Source organism: Ranitomeya variabilis, chromosome 3, assembly GCF_051348905.1.
Source record: "Ranitomeya variabilis isolate aRanVar5 chromosome 3, aRanVar5.hap1, whole genome shotgun sequence".
NCBI classification, from domain to species: Eukaryota; Metazoa; Chordata; class Amphibia; order Anura; family Dendrobatidae; genus Ranitomeya; species Ranitomeya variabilis.
Window position 1 is genome coordinate 752,660,981 of NC_135234.1, and position 6,000 is coordinate 752,666,980.

Here is a 6,000-nt window from a genome sequence, read left to right on the forward strand (position 1 = left end):
ACTCTACTGGTCCACTCATCTGGAACAAACAATCTCCCAGACGGACAACGATCAGGCATATCAGTCTGAAACTCCTGCAACGCACGTCGCAAGTCTGGAGAGACAGCAGACAAGATCACTCCATCCTTAAGGATACCAGTAGGCTCGGAATCACCAGAGGAGTCAGGCTCAAAACTCCTAGAAAGAGCATCTGCCTTTACATTTTTTGAGCCCGGCAAGTATGAAACCACGAAATTAAACCGGGAGAAAAACAACGACCAGCGCGCCTGTCTGGGATTCAGACGCCTGGCAGACTCAAGGTAAATCAGGTTCTTGTGATCAGTCAAGACCACCACCTGATGTCTAGCACCCTCAAGCCAATGACGCCACTCCTCAAATGCCCACTTCATAGCCAAGAGCTCCCGATTACCGACATCATAATTTCGCTCAGCGGGCGAAAACTTTCGAGAGAAAAATGCACATGGTCTCATCACTGAGCAATCGGGACTTTTCTGTGACAAAACCGCCCCTGCTCCAATCTCGGAAGCATCCACCTCAACCTGAAAAGGGAGCGAAACATCAGGCTGGCGCAAGACAGGGGCAGAAGCAAAACGGCGCTTAAGCTCCCGAAAGGCCTCCACAGCCGCAGAGGACCAATTGGCAACATCAGCACCCTTCTTAGTCAAATCAGTCAAAGGTCTAGCAATACTTGAAAACCCAGTTATAAATCGACGATAGAAATTAGCAAAGCCCAAGAACTTCTGAAGACTCTTCAGGGAAGTAGGCTGCGTCCAATCACAAATAGCCCGAACCTTGACAGGATCCATCTCCACAGAAGAAGGGGAAAAAATATATCCCAAAAAGGAGATCTTCTGAACCCCAAAGATACACTTTGAACCCTTTACAAACAAAGAATTGGACCGCAAAACCTGAAAAACCTTCCTAACCTGTTGAACATGCGACTCCCAGTCATCCGAAAAAACCAAAATATCATCCAGATACACAATCATAAATTTATCCAGGCATTTACGGAAAATATCGTGCATAAAGGACTGAAAGACAGAAGGAGCATTAGAAAGGCCAAAAGGCATCACCAAATACTCAAAATGGCCCTCGGGCGTATTAAATGCAGTTTTCCACTCATCCCCCTGCTTAATCCGCACCAAATTATACGCACCCCGAAGATCAACCTTAGAGAACCACTTTGCCCCTTTAATACGAGCAAATAAATCAGTCAATAGTGGCAAAGGATACTGGTATTTGACTGTAATCTTATTCAACAGGCGATAATCAATGCAGGGCCTCAGGGAGCCATCCTTTTTACCCACGAAAAAAAAACCTGCTCCTAAAGGGGATGAGGATGGACGAATATGTCCCTTTTCCAAGGACTCCTTAATATACTCTCGCATAGCAGCATGCTCAGGCACAGACAGATTGAACAAACGACCCTTGGGAAACTTGCTACCAGGAATCAAGTCTATAGCACAATCACACTCCCTGTGGGGGGGAAGAGAACCCAATTTAGGCTCCTCAAAAACATCAGAGAAATCAGACAAAAATGCTGGAATTTCAGAGGGAGTAGATGAAGCAATAGAAACCAAAGATGCTCCCCCATGAGCCCCCCGACATCCCCAGCTTAACACAGACATTGTTTTCCAGTCAAGGACTGGATTATGAGTTTGCAACCATGGCAGTCCAAGCACTAAGACATCATGCAAGTTATGTAACACAAGGAAACGAATCACCTCCTGATGATCAGGAGTCATACACATAGTCACTTGTGTCCAGAATTGTGGTTTATTCCTAGCCAATGGTGTGGAGTCGATACCCTTCAGAGGGATAGGAACTTCCAATGGCTCTAGGCTAAACCCACATTGTCTGGCAAAGGACCAATCCATAAGACTCAAGGAAGCGCCAGAATCCACATAGGCATCCACAGTAATAGATGATAATGAACAGATCAAGGTTACAGACAAAATAAACTTAGACTGTAAGGTGCCAATAGCAAAAGACTTATCAGCCTTTTTGGTGCGTTTAGAGCATGCTGATATAACATGAGCAGAATCACCACAGTAGAAGCACAATCCATTTTTACGCCTATAATTCTGCCGTTCACTTCTGGACAGAATTCTATCACATTGCATAATCTCCGGTGCCTGCTCAGAAGACACCGCCAAATGGTGCACAGGTCTGCGCTCCCGTAAACGCCGATCAATCTGAATAGCCATAGTCATGGACTCATTCAGACCTGTGGGCGTAGGAAACCCCACCATGACATCTTTAACGGCGTCAGAGAGACCTTCTCTGAAATTAGCCGCCAGGGCGCACTCATTCCACTGAGTAAGCACTGACCACTTTCGAAATTTTTGACAATATATTTCAGCTTCATCATGCCCTTGAGAGAGGGCTATCAAGGCCTTTTCAGCCTGAATCTCCAAATTAGGTTCCTCATAGAGCAACCCCAGTGCCAGAAAAAACGCATCCACATTGAGCAACGCAGGATCCCCTGGTGCCAATGCAAATGCCCAATTCTGGGGGTCACCCCGCAACAAGGCAATAACAATTTTAACCTGCTGAGCGGGGTCTCCAGCGGAACGAGATCTCAGAGAAAGATACAAATTACAATTGTGCTTAAAATTCAAAAAACGAGATCTATCTCCAGAAAAGAACTCAAGTATAGGAATCTTGGGTTCAGATATAGGAGCATGTATAACATAGTCTTGGATATTTTGAACCCCAGAAGCAAGTGTATTCAGGTCCGAAGCCAAACCCTGGATATCCATCTCTCAGCAGCTGAGATCTGAGCCATTCAGGGGTTAAGAGGAGAGGAAAAAAAAACAAAACAGCAAACTGCAATTATGGCTAAGCAGAGTTTCAGAGCAAAAAAAAAAAAAAGGTCAGAAACTTCTTTTCTTTTCTCTCCTTCTTCAGCCAATACATTCAGTGGCCGGCAATACTGTCATGATCCCCAATGGCAAGGGAACAGGGAAAAAACGGACAAGCTCTAGGAAGATGGTAACTAAGGTAACCGCGATGCTGAACCTACCACGCAACTAATAGTAGCCAGGGGGTGTTCCTGCGTTGGTTCTAGACACCTCGCGCCAGCCGGAGATCTAACTACCCCTAGAAGAGGAATACACAGACCTAGCTTGCCTCCAGGGAAACCCCAAAAGTCATAGTAGCCCCCCACATATAATGACGGTTAGATAAGAGGAAAACACAAACGCAGTATGAAAATAGATTCAGCACAGTGAGGCCCTCTAACTAAATAGCAGAAAATACAAAAGAGGACTTCACGGTTACCTCAAAAATCCTAAATAGCCATCCTGAAATTACCTTAGCTCCGTTATCAACTCATGACACCGGAGCGGCAATTTCAGCTCACTAGAGCTTCCAGCAGCACAAGAAACCTAAATGCATGCTGGACAAAAAACAAATGTTCAAATGCCAAAGATTCAACTTAGCTGAATTGCAGACTTGGAGCAGGTAGCAAGTAACAGGAGAGCTCTGGTAACATTGATTGCCGGCGCTAGAGTGACTGAGAAGCCAGCCTAAGTAGGAAACTCCCAATTGCCTGATGAAAACAGGTGCACTGAGGACCCAAGCCACAAGTCAGCCAGTACCACAAGTAGCCACCAGAGGGAGCCCAAAAACAGAATTCACAACAGGTATGTAACATTTTAAGCACAACTGTACCTGGATAGGCCCTAGATGGCGCACATATATATCATGAAGGGGGACATACATACTAGGATGGGCCCATTAAGGGGGGCATATATACCTGGATACTCCCAGTAAGGGAGAAACATATACCTGGATAGGCCCAGGATGGGAGACATACATATCAGGATGGGCCCAGGAAAGGGGCCATATATACCTGATAGGCCAAGGATGGAGGACATATATACATATATACCATGAAGGGGGATATACTTGCCAGGATGGGCCCAGAAAGGAGACATACATACCACTATGGAACCAGGAAAGAGTACATATATACCAGGATGGGCTGAGCATGAAGAACATATATAACAGGTCCAAATTTTGCCCTGGGGCCCATTACTCTAATTGCATCACTGGTTAATCATATTAATGCTCCTCGATACTAGGGAATTCCTGATGAAATGCACTTTTTTTTTACATGATTTTTACTTTGCTTGTTAAATTCACATGTTCCTGTCCGCACCTGAATGCAGTGCTGGCACACTTTCATCTTTTCCTTCACCCGGTGGGCGGTCTTTGAAGTCATAGAGTGGGCGTCAAGAGCTTGATGTCTTTGTCGTGTCTGCACCCGTGTTACCACCGCACTTTATGATTAGGGAGAGAACAGGACACATTACAGTGATCCTCCCCTGACCACCCACTTCAAAGTTTTCTGCAACTTTCACAAAGTTTACATCAAACTCTGAGATCTTCCCGTGCCGTCTTTTTTGTGTAGAGAAGAATAGTTTGATCTCCGCAGCTGGAGTGCCTTGCGATGTATTATTTTCACATTTCTGAGCCGCCGACGCTGTACATAACGTAAATTATATAAAACCAGCAATTCCTCCAAGATAATAAATAAGACCGTATATTGTACTCAGAATAATACAGAAGGGCAGAAAGGAAGGCTATTAGTTGGCGCTCAATTATATCTTTTATGATAAATTGTAGAATGTAGGAGACCTGCTTAAAGAATGCATAGCTGAAGAGATTTTCGGCATAAAATTGCATTTGTATATAGAAACCTTTATAGAATAGCTTGTTAGGGAAAAGTAGCCAAATGCTTTTTAAAAACCTCACGAAAAAAAAAAAAAACAACCTGGGGTAAAACACTAAAGACAGGGAGTATGATGGGGAGAGGAGGGGGATGCAGCTGCAGAAACTCTCCTTCATTATATGTGAGATTGCATGCTGTGAGAGGGGAGAGGGAGCAGCCGGCTGGAGACATAGGACAAAGCTGGATATCTCTAATGCTTTATTTACCTTTTCCTCTATTAGTCTTTTCCTCTTGGTCTTTCAATGGCTCCAGATTTATTCTTGCAATAGTCCGCCACTGTGCAACTTTGCATTACCCTGTAAAATTGATATATTTGGTGGGAGATTCAGCCAATTCTGTAAAAAATTAGGCCAATAATCCACCATAGATACTTTGTCAGACATAGACTCGAAATTTATATTTACTACCAACTTTCATATGTTATTGAAGAGCTATGCATCATTTTGGGACACATAGTGTAAAAAATCCTAAAGTAACCTGAACTACATTCCCTTAAAGACTATAGTCACCACTTTCATCAATCTCTAAATTATTACTATTGTTATATATTATTATAGTTGGGGTATACATAGCAAAAAGCAAGTACAATAATCTTAAACAATACAAGTCATGACTGGTACAAGAGGAGAGAGGACCCTGCCCGCGAGGGCTCACAATCTACAAGGGATGGGTGAGGATACAGTAGGTGAGGATAGAGCTGGTCATGCAGCGGTTTGGTTGATCGGTGGTTACTGCAGGTTGTAGGCTTGTCGGAAGAGGTGGGTCTTCAGGCTCTTTTTGAATGTTTCGATGGTGGGCGAGAGTCTGATGTGTTGTGGTAGAGGGTTCCAGAGTAGGGGTGATACGCGAGAGAAATCTTGTATGCGATTGTGGGAAGAGGAGATAAGAGGAGAGTAGAGGAGATCTTGTGAGGATCGGACGTTGCGTGCAGGAAAGTCCTGGGAGACGAGGTCACAGATGTATGGAGGAGACAGGTTGTGGATGGCTTTGTACGTCATGGTTAGGGTTTTGTACTGGAGTCTCTGGGTAATGGGGAGCCAGTGAAGGGATTGACAGAGGGGAGAGATCGGGGAATAGCGGGGGGACAGGTGGATTATTCGGGCAGCAGAGTTTAGGATATACTGGAGGGGTGCGAGAGTGTTAGAGGGGAGGCCACAGAGCAGGAGGTTGCAGTAGTCAAGGCGGGAGATGATGAGGGCATGGACTAAGGTTTTTGCAGACTCCTGATTGAGGAATGTGCAGATCCGGGAAATATTTTTGAG

The 6,000-nt window shown here is 44.7% G+C and overlaps 1 long non-coding RNA gene across 1 annotated transcript in view; it reads right to left on the reverse strand.

Moving 5' to 3' along the window:
• LOC143818595 (uncharacterized) overlaps window positions 1-4,230 on the reverse strand; it is a 49,387-nt gene extending 45,157 nt beyond the window's left edge. The window contains exon 1 of the long non-coding RNA XR_013224629.1: window positions 4,166-4,230. This is a non-coding gene — a long non-coding RNA (uncharacterized LOC143818595). The remainder of the gene's footprint in view (window positions 1-4,165) is intronic.
• Between the last annotated feature and the right edge of the window lie 1,770 nt (window positions 4,231-6,000).